Source organism: Mesoplodon mirus, assembly GCF_964341445.2.
Source record: "Mesoplodon mirus genome assembly, chromosome: 10".
NCBI lineage: Eukaryota > Metazoa > Chordata > Mammalia > Artiodactyla > Ziphiidae > Mesoplodon > Mesoplodon mirus.
This window is the reverse complement of record NC_138986.1, coordinates 63,660,791-63,676,890: the sequence shown is the minus strand read 5'-3', so window position 1 is coordinate 63,676,890 and position 16,100 is coordinate 63,660,791. Positions and strand designations below refer to the sequence as shown.

Below are 16,100 nucleotides of genomic sequence, written 5' to 3'. Positions count from 1 at the left end.
AGCACTTATCACCAATAACGTCTACGACAGTGGTCCCCAACATTTTTGGCACCAGGGACTGGTTTCGTGGAACAGTTTTTCTGCAGACGGGGGGTCGGGGGGATGGTTCAGGCAGTAACACGAGCGATGGGGAGCTATGGGGAGCGGCAGATGAAGCTTCACTCGCTGCCCCGCCATTCATCTCCTGCTGTGCGGCCCGGTTCCTAACAGGCTGCCGCCCGGTACTGGTCCGAGGCCTGGGGGTTAGGGACCCCTGACCTACGACATACCTGACTCATTAATCTTGTCTGTTGTCTTTCCGCACTAGATCTGAGTGCTGCGAGATGGGATTTTCTGTGCCTAGAACAATCCTTTGCTCATTTCACATGATATTTCCATATTTGTTCATTGAGTGGGTTCACAATATGTTCCTTCTTAAAAAGAGTCAATGGGAAGATTGACATATTTAATTACTATCCAGGCCTCTACCAACTCAAGACTCAAAGGTTCTTCCTTTAATCCAACCCCTAATTTATTTTCTTAGGAGTGTTGGCCAACCCAACTGTGATGCCATTTGGGGGAGAATTTTTCCCTTGGACTGGTGACTTCTGTCTGGAGAAGGTTCCTGTCCCCTGCTCCTCACAGGCACTCTCCCGGAAGTTAGGTTAGAGCTGATCCTGTCCTTGTTAGTTAACTCTGTTGTCAGGAATATACTAGAAATAGGATTCAAAAAAAAAAATGGGGATTGGGAGATGTTTTCTTTCTAGCCAACACATTTTAGTACAAGACCTGACTGTTATGAGGCCCGTGATCAAATGATGGGAGGGTATCTGCTTATCCCACTCTACCCTAGACTCTTGCCTTGGTGGAAGACTAAACTTCAAGGATGAATACCACTTCCTGTTAACCAAGTCTGTATCACCACCGTCCAGCTGGCAGATCTTATTCTTTCTAGAAAACACATGTTACCTCCTTATCTTCCCCTTCCTGTTCTCTCAGAACTATGAGAGCTCAGGGAGTCCTTGGTGAAATTTTTGTCAGCAGTATATCCATAGTCCACATAAATTTCTTACACAGTGATCTGAACCCCTCAGGCCAGAATCTTCAGGGGACTCTCATTAACACTTTACACCAGCAGGACTCCTCTCTAAAATTCTCCCGTCTCACAGCCATCCTTTCTCTTTTGCTCATGTAATCTCTGTTGAGGGTTGGCCATCCCTGTGGCTCCTCTAACAAATGATTTAAGCACAACTCAAGTATTTCTTCTGGTCCCTGGTATTTCACTCCCAACACACAGTCTGTCTTTCCCTGTTCCACAATCTGCGTGAGAAAATATTAGCCCCTTCAGTTCTTGTGACTGGTCCAGGCACAACCTGGATATACTATCACATTCTCTCAAGGTTCCTTTTAGACACTAAACAAAAAGTCAAGAATGCCTCCAGATAGTTGTCATGCTGCTAGTGGCTGCTGGATGATTGAATCAGAAAAATTGTGTGTATGTAAAATATATTTATAGTTTGGTCTAGAGAATCATTAATTTATTTAATGATTAATTTGTTATAGTGAGTATACCAGGATCCCCAGTAAAAACATGGTCTACTTAAAATAGAATAATTTGAGACAAGTTTATTTACAAAAAAACAATTTACTGCAGAAATATGATTGTAGTGGTACCCAGAGAATTGTGGAGTAACACAGGGCTAGTAACTGCCAAGTTGTTACCACCCCTCAGCCTGAAACGGGGTGGGGAAGGCAGTTCCAGGAACTTGGAAAGAGTAGAGGTTGGCTGCCTTGCCAGGAGCAGTGACTTCTGTTCTTGTTATAAGGGAGCCAAGGAAAAACATACCCACAATACATTTTCTTCTCTCTCTCATCTTCTGCTGGGATTTCCATTGGCCCTTCACAACTGGACAATCCAGGGCATAGGAGCCTTCCTATTTAGTCCCTTTAGGTCATGCTCCCCCTCCCCCGAGAAGAAGAGGGGGTGGATTTGGAGGGGCAAATACAATGGGCTTGTCTCAATTCTCCACAGTATTGTAATATGCTATTTGAATGTACAAACATATAAAACCAATGTCTATACATTCCTCAGACATTCACATCTCTCAGGGTCGTGCAAGACTGTGTGAGATCTTATGAAAGAGAACTTCCACCTGTGCTTTTGCCATTTAATGAGATTTTTAAAATAAGTGGTTATTATTAAAAGTTATGAAAATATAAGGGAAATTCAAAGAGAGCAAACAGAAAACACCCAACTGAACATTTCTTAAGACTAAAGAATTAAGAAGATAGAAAATCCTACAGAGAATTTCTGAGACTGAAATTTTAAAATGCACTGAAACCATCTGGAGATTGATGTAGGAGTCTATATGCCTGGAATCTTTTTCTTTTAAAACTTCAAGTTTTCAGATGTTGATGCATTGTCTACAGGGAATAAACTGCAATCCACAAGGCAACAGGCTGTACTGCAAAACTCTGCAGATATCCTGACTCTGACCAGATGACCAGATATCCTGACTCTGGATTGGTTAAGAGGATCCTTGTGGAGTTTCTTGCTGAATTGTAGGGTTCTCTTTGCACATTGATACTGAACATGTAGATAACAGAAATAGACTTTTCAATGGTGTGCACATTTTCCGTGTGAAACAATATGTATTAAACAAGTTAAAGTTGTTTTAAAAACAGAAAAATATTTTTTTCCAGAACCACTTCATAGAAACAAAAGAGAATTGCAACCCAGTAATATAATGACAATTTTAACAAAAACTTGGTGAGATTGAAGAGTTGTCGGAAATTAAATAATGGGCATTTGGGGTGTTATTTTTAAAAGCCATTTCTAATTAACAAACACACATAGTATACAAGTGTGTTCCTATTTGCATTAGATTATTTCAGATGAAAGCCACTACAAAAAAGCTGATTTTGTTTTACAGATGCATTTTTAATTTATCTTTATACAAATAAACAGATCTATCTCTAATTTCACAGCATTTCTATTTTGTGTTTTGATGAAAAGATTCAATCCTTTGGCTTTCCTATTAACTGAAGTGCTTTTGTATTAGCCTACTTGTAAAGAAGAAGAAAACAGACCTTATATTCTAGAAAAGAAATTGTTCAGGCCAAGCTTCAGAGTAATGCTTTGAATTTGTAGTGCAGACAGTTTTTATAATAATGTGCCACTCTAATGCATTTGAGATATTTAGAAATGAATAATAGCACTTTTCATTTAACTTTAGGTGTAACTTTGCCAAGATATCTTAGTCATATTCTTTTTTTGCCGAATCTGAAATTGTCTTTGATCTCTTCTACCTATGTCCTATTGGAAGGGGGTGCTTTCAGAATGCACTATTTATCCTTTTGGAAAATACCACTAATGTAGCAGTAATGATTTGTTTGAACTCTCCCTATATTTATGTTTGCTTTTGGTATTAAATTTTAACTTTGTCTATTTAGAATCTAAACTAGTCATTGAAACACATTTAGAGTAATTTTCATGGCTTAGCAATCAATTGTTAATTCCATAGTTTGGTACTATTTTTTGTGAAGAAAATTATTAATGACCTTGGTTTAGGGCTTGGGGAGTGTCTTTGAAACACATGAAGGGAGAGATTGATAAATTTTAATACATTCAAATTAAAACCTCTATACAATAAAAGACATGATTAACTAAATTAAAGCTAGGAATAGACTAGACTGAGAAGATAAATTTTCATTGTATGTAATATACTAAGAGTTACTATCCAGACTATATAAACTACTCCTAAGAAGCAAAATGAAAAATATCAACAATTCAATAGGAAAATAAGAAATGAATATAGGTAATTCAAAAGAGAAAGCAGATTGGCTAAAAACATGAAAAATATTTAATTTCAATGAAAATTAAGGCAATGAAATTTCAATCAAAATAGGGCTTTTAATCTATTGAACTGGCAAAAATAAATATCTGATAATAGTTTCAGTGAAACTGTGGAGAGGCAGTAATCCTCATATACTCCTGGTGGGAACATGCAATGCCACAGAATTAGGCAGAATCTAATAAAATTACAAATGCTATGATTTGTAATTCTAAGATGGCCCTCATGATCACCACCCCTCCCCCTCTGGTGTTATGCTCTGTATAATCCCCTCTGAGTGTGAGTGGGACCTGTCACTTGTGTCTAATCAATAGAAAAGATGATAGAATGTCACTATTGTGATTAGGTTACAATATACAGTCATTGCTTAGCATGGTCCTGATATGCACAAATTTCGTTTACCATACTTTAGATAACTATCACCAGTCCCCCAAATATATCATCCAGATTTCATATATTTACATATTAATTGTATTTGCAAATATACAAATTTTGCTTCTATTTCTTCAGTCTACATATAACTATATAAATAACAGATGCACATCATGATCAGTGACCAATCACTGATTTTCTTTCAAAGTCTGTTCATAGTTGTTCACTACACACGTTAGTCACTTCATGCACTTACAACAAAGCATGTAGTTGTATTATCTCCTTGTGTTGCAATAAAACGTGGCATTTCACAGAAATGGATAAACAATAGAGGGACTTGACTAACAAAGAAATGTAGAGGAAAGAAATGAAAAATGAAAACACTGGGAGTAAAATTTGATTTGATTAGAGTATTTGAATATGGAGACAGCAAAGTGAAAACAGGACAAGACTTATCCCTGCATGAAATTACTTTTTCTAATGGTATTTCAATGATATTGAAAGAGTACCATGAATCTATTAAAAAAAGGGGGGAGAGCAAAGTTGTTTCAATATCTTCAGTTTAAATTGCACTAAGGAATGGAGCTTTTACTGCTACTTTGAAGGCTGTAATAAACACACACAAAATCCCAGTCAGTTTGTATAGATTCAGGTCAAAGCACCGACTTTAGTTGCTTCATTGAAAAAAAAGATAATTACTGAGGATGAAGGAATAATTTTTACTGCCAGTAAAGTTTGGTTTCATTGTTTCAGAAGTAGTATAAATTGATTAAAATTAAGCTGTTTGGTGAAGCTACTAGAGCTGATAAGAATGCAGTTGTAAAATTTGCACCCAAATTCCAAGTATTGGTTAAGGCAGTTATAATAATTGTGAAATATTTAAAGGTGATGAGACAAGTCAATTTTGGAAGGTAATCCTTTTAATAATTTACATCAACAATGGTACAGAATTACAAGTGACCATAAAGGAGATGCACCCTGAAGAACTCAGTAAAAGTGAAATTACCAACATAAATGGAGTGGTTGGGATAGAAAGCATGGAGACGTCCAGAAGAAGATGCTGGTAGAACACTTTACATAAAAGGAACTATTGGAAGCCATCTCATGATATTGAAGGTACAAAAGTTACAGTGTTGGAAGCTAACTCAAACTTAGAAAGGCCTATGACATTTCACCAAGGCATAGAAAAGATGCTCATTCCATTTAATAAGTTATGGGATGAGAAGAAAGTGAGCACTGTTCAAGCTACTCATAATTAGCATTTTTTTCAAAGAAATCAAACACTAATTCTGAATGTTTCTACTGTTTGAAATTACAGTTCTAGATATATTTTAGTTTTACTATTTAAAAATTTTTCTATATATTTTCAGTCTATAATAAGAGAATTTTAAAATGTTTTGACAAAAATTTAAGGCCACAGAAAACAGTAATGAAAATTGTAATGTCTCACTGATTGTTAAGATTGTTCTGCATGGTTTCAGCTTGCACTGTCATTTTTATATCCCCACCATACCCTGCGAAGAGAGGACTGCCTGTAAAAAGTCTCAGCCTTACTAACACACACGCCAGAAGATGCTTACACTGGCCTTGAAGAATTAAGCTGCCATGCTGTGAACTGCCAATGCAGGGGGCCACATGGAAGAGAACTCTCAACCTCAACCCTACAACGGCAAGGAGTCGGACTCTGCCAACAGCTACATTAGCATGTAAGAGAGTCCCACATCTTCAGATGAGGCCACAACCCTCACTGAAACGTTTATTTAAGCCTATAGACTCTGAATAAAGCACTCAGGTTAAGCCATGGAAATTGTGAGACAATAAATAGATACTGTTTAACATTAGACTTCTCAGTGTGTCATTTTAAGCTACATTTCTCTTAAATGTGTGTCGATCGAACTAGAGTTATCTTTATCAACATGAATAGACTAAAAAATATTTTCACTGACAAAATAAGATACCAAAGAGAAACACCCAGTATGATATGGTATCTTTATGTAAATAAAGAAGAACACTCAAAAAGCTATATATATTCTATGAGCAAATATGTATATATAAAGGTAAGGAAAATGAACTAGAAAATTTTTACAATACATCCCAAATAAAGCTTAGCACTTGGGGATAGGAATGGGATATGGGTATGGGACCTGGAGTTCCAAACAATAGGAATTTCAACTTTAGCAGGAAAAAAACTTTTAATAAAGAAAAAAAATTCACAAAAATGTCAAAAGTTAAATGGCAGGTGTTTATTATTTGCAATTTTCTATATTTTTAATTGCTAAAAAGGAAATGCCTGTAAATTCTAATATCTAATATACATTTAAACCCTAATTTCTATCTAGCCATGAAAAGGAAGGGAGGAGGAGTTAGTAAGGAAAATGTTCAAAATGTTTTGTCAAGGGGGGGAGAAATTAAATGTTCAGTCTTAGAGCATAAAACCAAAATTATATAGATTATTCCTTGCTGCTCCAGAATGGCTGCTCCCTGGGTTTTAGAAAAGACTTTTTTCAATCTTTTGCTAACAGCCTGCACTTGCTCCTAGGCAAAAACCAGACTCAGCTGGCTTCCCGTGGGAGGAAGCTTGAAAGCACGTCAGTGTATCTTACCAGGTAGGTTGTAATGATCTGCTTCAGAATCACCCGAGTGCTTGTTAAGGATACGGATGCCTGTACCCACAACACATTTACTGAGTCAGAGTTTGGGGGCATTGTGGCTAAGGATTTTCATTTTTACAGATTTTCTAGGGAACTCTTATGCCTTCTCATTTTAAAGTAATTATTATTATTTTAATAGTAGAGTTCATCAAAATGAGAAAATGTTTGCAAATTTTAATAATTATCATGTACATGAGTAACATTTTATTGAAAACACATTTTTTTAGGGAGATGGACAGAGGGTATTTATAGTGTCTTGATTAAAAATGTCTAACTTTTTTTTTTTGCGGTACACGGGCCTATCACTGTTGTGGTCTCTCCCATTGCAGAGCACAGGCTCCGGATGCTCAGGCTCAGCAGCCATGGCTCACGGGCCCAGCCGCTCCGCGGCATGTGGGATCTTCCCGGACCGGGGCACGAATCCGTATCCCCTTCATCGGCAGGCGGAGTCTCAACCACTGTGCCACCAGGAAAGCCCCCAAAATGTCTAACTTTTGTTTGACCAACTCCACTCCCACCTTTGGGCAATGTACCATAGTACGGTTCAGGATGAACGAAAGGTACCCCACCCCTTTGTTCTTTCAATCTTTCTTTGAACTTTTAATTTTAAAAATTACAAAGGAATTGAAAAGCTACAAGAATGCTTAATAAACTTATTCTCTTCACTCACATTCACCAATTGTTCACTTTTGTCACATTTACTTTGTGCGTGTGTGTATGTACATATTTTTGCTGAACAATTTTAAGAGTAAATTAAAGATATCATAATTGTCTACCCCTAATTGTTTCAGTATGTTTATCTTCTAAAACAACAGGGTATTATTTTATATATAATGCAAATATAAAATAGAGGAATTTTAATATCTTAGAGTACTATGATTTAATATACCACCTATATTCAAATTTTGCCAAGTGTCTTAAAGTCCTGTTAGAATTTCTTCTCATCCAGCCTTCATGTCTCTTTAGTCTCATTTAATCAGGAATGGTTCCTAACCTTTTGCCATCCATGACATTGGCATTTCTTAATAGTAGTAGCCAGAGATTTTGCTGAATGTTCCTGAAATTCTTTTCTGATTGTTGCCTCATAACTAGATACAGGTTATGCTCTTTTGTCAGGAATACAAGTGATTTCTTGTCCTTCTCAGTGCCTCACATCCGGAGACACATGATTTCAATTTACCCCATTATTTGGTGATGTTAACTTGGTGGCATTTGGTATAGCAATGTTGCCAGGCTTCTCCACTAAAAAGTGACCATTTTCTTTGTAATTAATAATCACTTATGACATAAACTGACACTTATAAATAATCTATTTTCCATCAACCCTTTTTAGTTTTAGCATACATTGATGATTTTTTCCCCCAAATCACTTATTTCTATGATTTAAGAAGGGATTTTCTGACTATAATTTATCCATTTTATTATAAGGAAGAGCTTTCTCTTCTCTAGTATCAGCATGGACACAGATTCTTTTTTCTTTTTAATACAGAATTGATTAAAATCACTATTTGTTTTGATGTTCAAACTGTTCAAGATTTAGCCATTAGGAGCCCTTTATCTTTTTGACATGTTTCTGTTGTTTTTTGAGCACTTTAAAAACTTTCTAGCACTATAAAGTACTGTACTTTCCCTCCATGGCCCTTCAAGTAACCATTTCTCCATAGTTCCTTGATTCTTTTTAGTGGGAGATGGTGTGTTGGAGATGAAAATATGCTCAAATGTGCTCACGGCTATGGGTGTTTTTACTTCTCAACTTCCCAGCAAGCACAGCTTGTACTTATTCCTCTAATGTTTCCCTTCAGAATTTTTCTCTCTGTTCCCATTCCCTATTTGTATCTTCCTTCTTTCATGGTGAAAATCCTGGATCCAAATATACAGTCAATTTTGAGAAAGTGCAACTATGGCAATGAAGGACAAACACCACTCAACATATGAAACTTGGTAAGCTGATGGGGATGTATGTTTTCCCCTTGTTCTGTCTTCAGTTACACACTCCAATGCTACCCAATGATGAGAGGATACTACTAACACTGGAATGAGAAATAAGGCATCCTCGCCTTGTGAATGAAGTGTTCTGGGCAATCAGACTTCCTCTCTCTAATCAGGAAGCAGAGTCGGAGTAAAGACAGAGGTTGATGTGTATACCATATTGTATACTTGATTACAGAATTGTAGACTTATATCTGAACCGTAAATGACACTATAGGAGAGTAAGCTAAATACTCTTCTCCACTGTCTGAGAGGATTTTAATAAATATCAGAAAACACATCAAAAAATAAAATAAATTCTATCCCCTTACTGGAAATCTCCATACAGAATTGAAAAGGAAACCTTAATAGCAAAAGTGGGAAGGCATCAATTTTAATGAAAAATATTTTCCTATTTTTATTGTATACTAGTAACAATAAAAATAATTTTATTTATAGCTTGTACTTTTGTTTCTCTTTAAATACAATAATTCCCCCACCACACACACAAGGTCTGTCCACCTGAAGCCAATATATGTTAATATACTAAAATGTGAAAATCAATCATTTTATTTTTTGGAAGTATAGAGAACCAATTTAATGTAGCTCACGTTTACTCCTTATAATTTATGGAAATGTTCCCTTTAATTCATTACTTTCAGACAACCAAATTCTTTTGAATTTGATAGCAAAAAAGAGTAAAATATGATTTCCTATCTTTCATTGTCATATCATCACCATCTAAACATAGAAACATTATATTACACTGGATTTAAAGAACCCATCATCATTAAAAAGCATTTAACAAGATTCAAAAATTACTTGAACGTATAGTGTGTATTCTAGAAGTTCAGCATCAGTGTCAGTCTAGAAATAGTTATCTCAGATTAAATTAAGATGTAATTTTTCTCTATTGTATCATTAAAATATTTCTTGCACTTGTGCTTTAGAGCTTAATTTTTATATACAATTATCATTACATGAAACTCTTACAAATCCACCCTGCTGTTGAAATTACCTTTTCAAATAGCTTCTTCTAACTGGAGTAAATTCTAGCTATCCTTTGTCTTATAGTTCACTTCGTTAGTCACCTGGCTAAGAGAAGGGCAATCGTCGTTTATCAGTCTGGGCTGGGAAACAACCTTAGAATTGTTTGGCCAGGTGGTAAAGTTTATCACTTTGGGTTGCTCCCCAGGTCTGGGGAGTCTTTTCCTCAGTACTTCCTGAGAGAGGAGGAGTCTTTATGCTCCATTCTGCTTTAAATGTAAAATATCACCTTTAGAAAAATTTCCAAGGCAAATTATAAGGCTTCATTATAAATTATCAAAAAAGAAAATGAGTTAGGACCCCTATTCAGTTCTTTGGGTTTCTACTTTACAGTCTATGAAGAAATTATTATGAAGAATGATAATACTTTTGCATATTATATTAGACACATAGAAACATTTTTATTTCAACGTAAAGATAATGGGAACTGGCTCTCTTCTGTATGAGTGTGGCATAAATAAGCTTTATTTTTATATTTTTAATTAAGGAAGAGAAATTCTTACTTAAAACAATGTAACGTGGAAAACAAGGAACACATGCTGAGGAGTCAATTCTGTATCATTGTTAACCACAGATGATGATGATGATGCTGATGACAGCTATAATACATACCTCACCTAGTCTTACCATGTACCATGCACAATTCTAAGCACTGTATAAAGTTTTTTACATTTTACATGTATGTACATACACATGTATGTGTGTAGATATATACACTATATAGTTACATATATAGTATATATATATATAACTATGAGTTAGTACCATTTTTATCTTCATTTTACAGTTTCATAGGTTGGGAAAATGAAATTCAGGGGTTCAGCAATATTCCCAAGATCATTCAGCTATATTAAAGATCTAGGAACTTATATGAAGATTTAATGACTGCTGAATTAGCCCAAAACTACCTCAGAACTAGTCTTAGATATAGTAGCTGTGAGCAACATGGAACTTATCTTTAAAGAACTATGTTGCCATATGAAAATGGGCTTAGAAAAGAGTAGGACAAAGACCAGTATATGGAATGTGAAGAATGGAGTTTAAAAATTCAATGTAAAAGCTTCCTTACACAGTTAGGGTCACTCTTGAAATTTATTTTACTATACCAGAGGCAGGCAGAAAGTACAGTTAATAGAACATGGCTTTGGAAGTAGATGCATGTGGGTTTGAAGCTCAGCTTTCCTATCCCCCTTTTTTTTTCCTACTTGAATAACCAAGGACAAATTATTATCTTGTCTAAAATTCTGGTTACTCATTAATGCACTGTACACGCTTCTTTGTGAGATATGAGAGGATTTTATGAGAATCCTGTGCAAGGGAACCTACTACAGATGGTTGGTTCAGGAAAGCTATTTTAGGGCAGTTTTCCTTCTTGCATCATTGTCTTGTACTATGCCGTGTGCATTTCCTACATTTTAATCTCCTGGTCCTTTCCTCCCTTCCTTCTTACTCTCAGCAAATTATCCTGCCTTCTGCATCACAGAGAAGTATCTAGCAGGTGTAAACTTCATCAGTTTAACTTCCTCTAGTTGGAAGGACAGATATTAAACTAATAAAGACTCAAAAGTTCTTTAGTTATAATTATGTATTCTTAAGCAGAAATACAATTCTGAAGATGTATAACCTGTTACTATTTTGAAGGTACAACATACCACCTGGATAACTGATTCTTAAACTGTGGTTCCTAGGCTAACTCCATCAAAGTAAATGAGTGTCTAATAAAATAAAGACTTTTGTTCCGATTCTAGAAGTTCTGAATCAGTATCTCTGGGAATTGGACATTATAATATAAATGCTCAGCAAGCTTACCAGGTGTTTTTCATGACCCAAAATTTGAGGGTAACTATCAACACATTTAAAGACCAGGATTATGTATTTTTCACCCACCAGGAGACTGATATAATGCTGGGTGCATGGATACCTTTCAAAAATTTGAATGAAAAGCTAGCTGAGACAAATGGAAATCAGAAAGACATTTTTATTAAATTTACTCAAATTGCATAGCTAGGCTTTGGTATTCACTCTTAGCATGTCTGTGTGCTCCAGACAGTGGCAGAACAGATGGGTTTTGCAGGGAGACTCCTGTCCAGTGCACACGGCGCTACCTGATCCAGCTTCTCTTTGCTACGCTGACCTCCTCTCTTTCTGCTCTGCCCCAGCTCCACAGGCCTCCCTGCCTCACACCCAAGGCTCACTCCTCTCAGGACTTTTGAACTCGCTCGTGTCTTCCTGGAACCTTCTTCTGTTAGAAACTCACAGGCTTGCACTCTAACCTTCTATCTTTACTTAAGCGGCACTTCCTAATGAGAACTTTCTTGGGCTGGCCTGTTTAAAATTGCAAATATGTCCTTACCCAGAGTTCTCCATCACCTTCCCTGGTTTATTTCTATCCAAAGCACTTATTACTTTTTAATATGAAAAAATAATTTATTTTATTACATGTCTCCTCAAACTGGATTATAACCTCCATGACAGCAGGGCTTTAGTTGGTTTTGCTCATGCTATAGCTCTAGTGTCTAGAACAGTACCTAAAACATAAGTGCTCAATAAACTCTTTTTGACTAACCTAATATGGAGGTTTTTAACCTTCTATTATCTGTATTTGGCATCCTATAGAATACATCTGAATGTATGTATTACTCATGTAATTTCTCTCTTAGAATTTGAATTATTAGGTGATAAAAAATAACATATTTAGTTCTTCATCTTTAGATAAAGTTTACATGCAAATCATGACACCATGGTCCACGTAAACAGCAATGGGGGAACATGATTACAAATAAGAGTGTAAACATAAAATGTTGGGACTTAGTAATTGCACCATCAAAGTTGACAATCTTTTATTCTTGTCAGCCATGGAAGAATGGGTTATCCAAATATTATAAGTTAAAAAAAAATTAAATCAGAAGAATAGCATTGAAGAAGTCTTTCCAAAGCTCTTAAGAAATACAAGAAAGTTTCCTTATATATATTAGTAAGAGGATGCTTTTTCTTCCTGATATGGTAGATTTCAATTTAAATATGTTTAAACACATAAAATAAGTAAATAGTGAAGAAGTGGGGGGAGCATTCATTTTTTTTAGTTCAGATGTATGGTACAATGTTAGACATTTCCTCCCTCTGTCTCCCCTTCTCTATCACTGTGGACCTCCATCTACTCTTTCATTTCTCACTATCTCCTCTGTTGCCATTATAGGGCAAACCACTTCATCTTTCTTCTAGAAAATCTTTACACATTATACAAACTTAATGTCATAATTTAAAAATTGTTACAGAGTTTTTTCTCTTTTGCCTTTCTGTTTACATGACTTTCGTCCTAGTGTTCTGGAAGCACCAGTCTTCCTCAGGATCTAGGGAGTGGTCTGTGTAGATTAGGATTTGACGCAGAATGAAGAATGAGAAATATGGAAACTATATTCCTCTTCTCATCTTCATAAGGGGATTTTGCAGCAAAACAGTTGCTTGCTAGTGAATTTTGTTGAGAAAGAATCATCTGAATTCCTTCACATTTATCTTTATATGGGGTAAGGGTTTAGGGCTCTTTTTACAGTCTTTCCTATTGTTGAAAAAAACTCCCCTTCCATGTGTGGCAATGAGTGCTGCTTCCTGGTATTAGGAAGGTTTGACAGAGGGGAAGTAACTTGAAAACTTGCTCCTTTCTGATCTGGGGAATTGGGCATAGATTGTAGGGGTGCAGGAGGGAAGAAGAATCCACAGAAAGAGGATACTCTGAAAATCACATCACTTTTTCCTCCATTTCCCACCCCCATGATAGCACCCAGCTATCCTGCACCTTGGAAATACCCAAAAGACACCTTAGGGAGAGAGTCAGGTAGTGGAGAGGGAAGCCTGATGAGAGACATGGTGTTTTATCCAAGAAAGATTAAACATCAAAGGAACTATCACGTCTGATTAATCTTTATGTAAAATCAAGAATTTAGTTATTTCCACCCCATGCTGATCCATGGGTAAGAGATAGGAGGAAATTAAAGACAAATATGAGAACCTATAAACAAGCAACATAATCCATATGTTTTTATGCACATTTGTAATGTTGTTTTAATTAAATTGTGATCCTGCTATAACTAAACCAAATGACCTCAATCCCATGATTAAAACCCTTAATATCTTTCCCTTACTATAACGTACCCATTTTTAATATGCTAGGCCTAAAGTCTACAGAGTCTGGCCATTGCTTATTTTAAATGATATCATCTTGCTCTAGTTTCTGCCTGAGTCACAAGGTTCCAACAGATATTTCAATTCCTTAAATGTACTAAACACTTTGCAGTAGAGGGTCTGCCTAGCACACTCCCCTTTTTTTCACCTGTCTATTCTAACTTACCCTCCAATGCTTACCTATAATGCTATTTTCTATGAGTTTTTCTATAATATCTCAATCTTAGTTCATTATTATTTCTCTCAGTATTCTTTCCTTCCTAGCACTATAAAATGCTGTAATTTTATACTTATTTGTGTAAATCTGTTTCATGTCTGTAAGCTCCATGTGTTTGGAGACTATACCCATTTTATTTACACTACCTACTAGGGTCTGGCACATAGTAGACATTCCATATTTTTTCTCATGCAAGCTAGACATAAATTGTTTTCAAGGTAGCTTTGATATCTGCTCTATCATGTCCCTTTAATTACAACATCAACATTTTGTAGTTATTTATATTCTTTAGCACCATTAATCTTGTTGGGTCTAGTTTGAGCCCAAGTGATTTTAACCTCTAATAAAGTGTCTTACGTGAACTGAATTATTAAATTTATATAAAGTCTTCTTTGGAATGGGAGTAAAAGAAAGAAGTTATGAACTACAGCTAAATGGAAGCTATTTTCATTCTCATCACTGACTCACTTGTATCATTGAGATTTTAAAACACCAATAAACTACTGTTTTAGAGGTTTTCTTAAATCCCAGGAGGAAAAAAGGAGATGTAGATAAAAAGGAGACAAGTTAGCAAGTTTTCTGTTACATTAACATGACGATTGGTGTCTGAAGAAGTGAAAAAGAGTGCATTTTGATGCATTGGAAGGTAATTGGTCAAAGTGTGGATGGGTTAATTGAATATTATGGTGAGATTACAAGTATAGATTCACCCAACACCTTAATGGTAAATTTTTGTCATCAAGGTCACAATGCCTCTGAAGGTGGCTCTGGAATTTAGCAGAAAATTTATCAGCTGTGGGGTGACAGAGATTTCCTGTTTGCCTCATCCCCTCAATAGCTCTGTAAACTCAGGTAATTTGCTTAATTCTCTGAACTTTGGAGTCATCTGTTGTAAAATAGGTACACCCAAGACTGGTTTCGAAAATTGCTAATACATATGAAGCACTAAACACTGTCTGCACACAGTAGGTACTCAACTAATGGCAGCTGTTTTAAAGCATAGAGCAGCTCTTGGCACACAGTGAGTGCATAATCACTGTGTGAGAAGGAACCCAGCCTCTGAGTTTTTATGTGGCCTGTAGAAATAAACAGAATTAGGAGATCTCTTTCTTTTAACTTTTCATTATTTGGAGCATCAAGTGAAAACTGGTTTTATTTTTATCTCTCCCCAACACTACAGAATAACAAGTAAACTGTTAACGCATTGATAAATGACTATCTCTTGGGCACATCTACCTACAAGGGTAAAGAACTCATTACTGACCTGGGGTCAATCATGGCATTCTGCATACACCAGATGCTCAATACACATTTGTTAGTCAGTTAGCTGTCACCTTTTAATAAACATTTATTTCTCAGATTTTAGCCTTTTAACTTTTCTCTTGAGGTTCTCTATTTCTCTTATACACTTTATTGCCTGTGCTTATTTTTTTCCATTTAAAAACTTTAATGGTTTCTGATTCAACTCTATTTCAGAATCATCCCTGTTGTTCAGACATATATTAAAGATAGCTCAATATCCTTTCATTCAAATTATGCCAAAGAAACAAGGTATAATGATTCTGTACACAAATACATATTAAACCACTATTTTATATTTGAATAACCTAAGAGATCTTTAACTAATTAGTAACATAGTAATTGTCCATCACCTGGGGATGCCATCAGTATGAACTTGCTGGTCACCTCAGTTGAGAAATCATTCTATATAGAAGTACATGAATGTGATAACATTGCTGACATTCATAATTTGGAATTTAAAAATACAGTCAACAGTTTAATCAAACACTGTTAGTAATAACAGAAAATTCATACATACAATAAAGAAGTATT

General features: G+C 35.7%; 1 pseudogene across 1 annotated transcript in view; it reads left to right on the top strand.

Annotated features, from left to right (window-relative positions):
• Positions 1-126: 126 nt before the first annotated feature.
• LOC309811193 (activator of 90 kDa heat shock protein ATPase homolog 2-like) overlaps positions 127-16,100 on the top strand; it is a 50,577-nt pseudogene continuing 34,603 nt past the window's right edge. Inside the window, exons 1-3 of the transcript in view lie at positions 127-199; positions 524-643; positions 5,833-5,911. The product of the transcript in view is annotated as an activator of 90 kDa heat shock protein ATPase homolog 2-like (transcript). The remainder of the gene's footprint in view (positions 200-523; positions 644-5,832; positions 5,912-16,100) is intronic.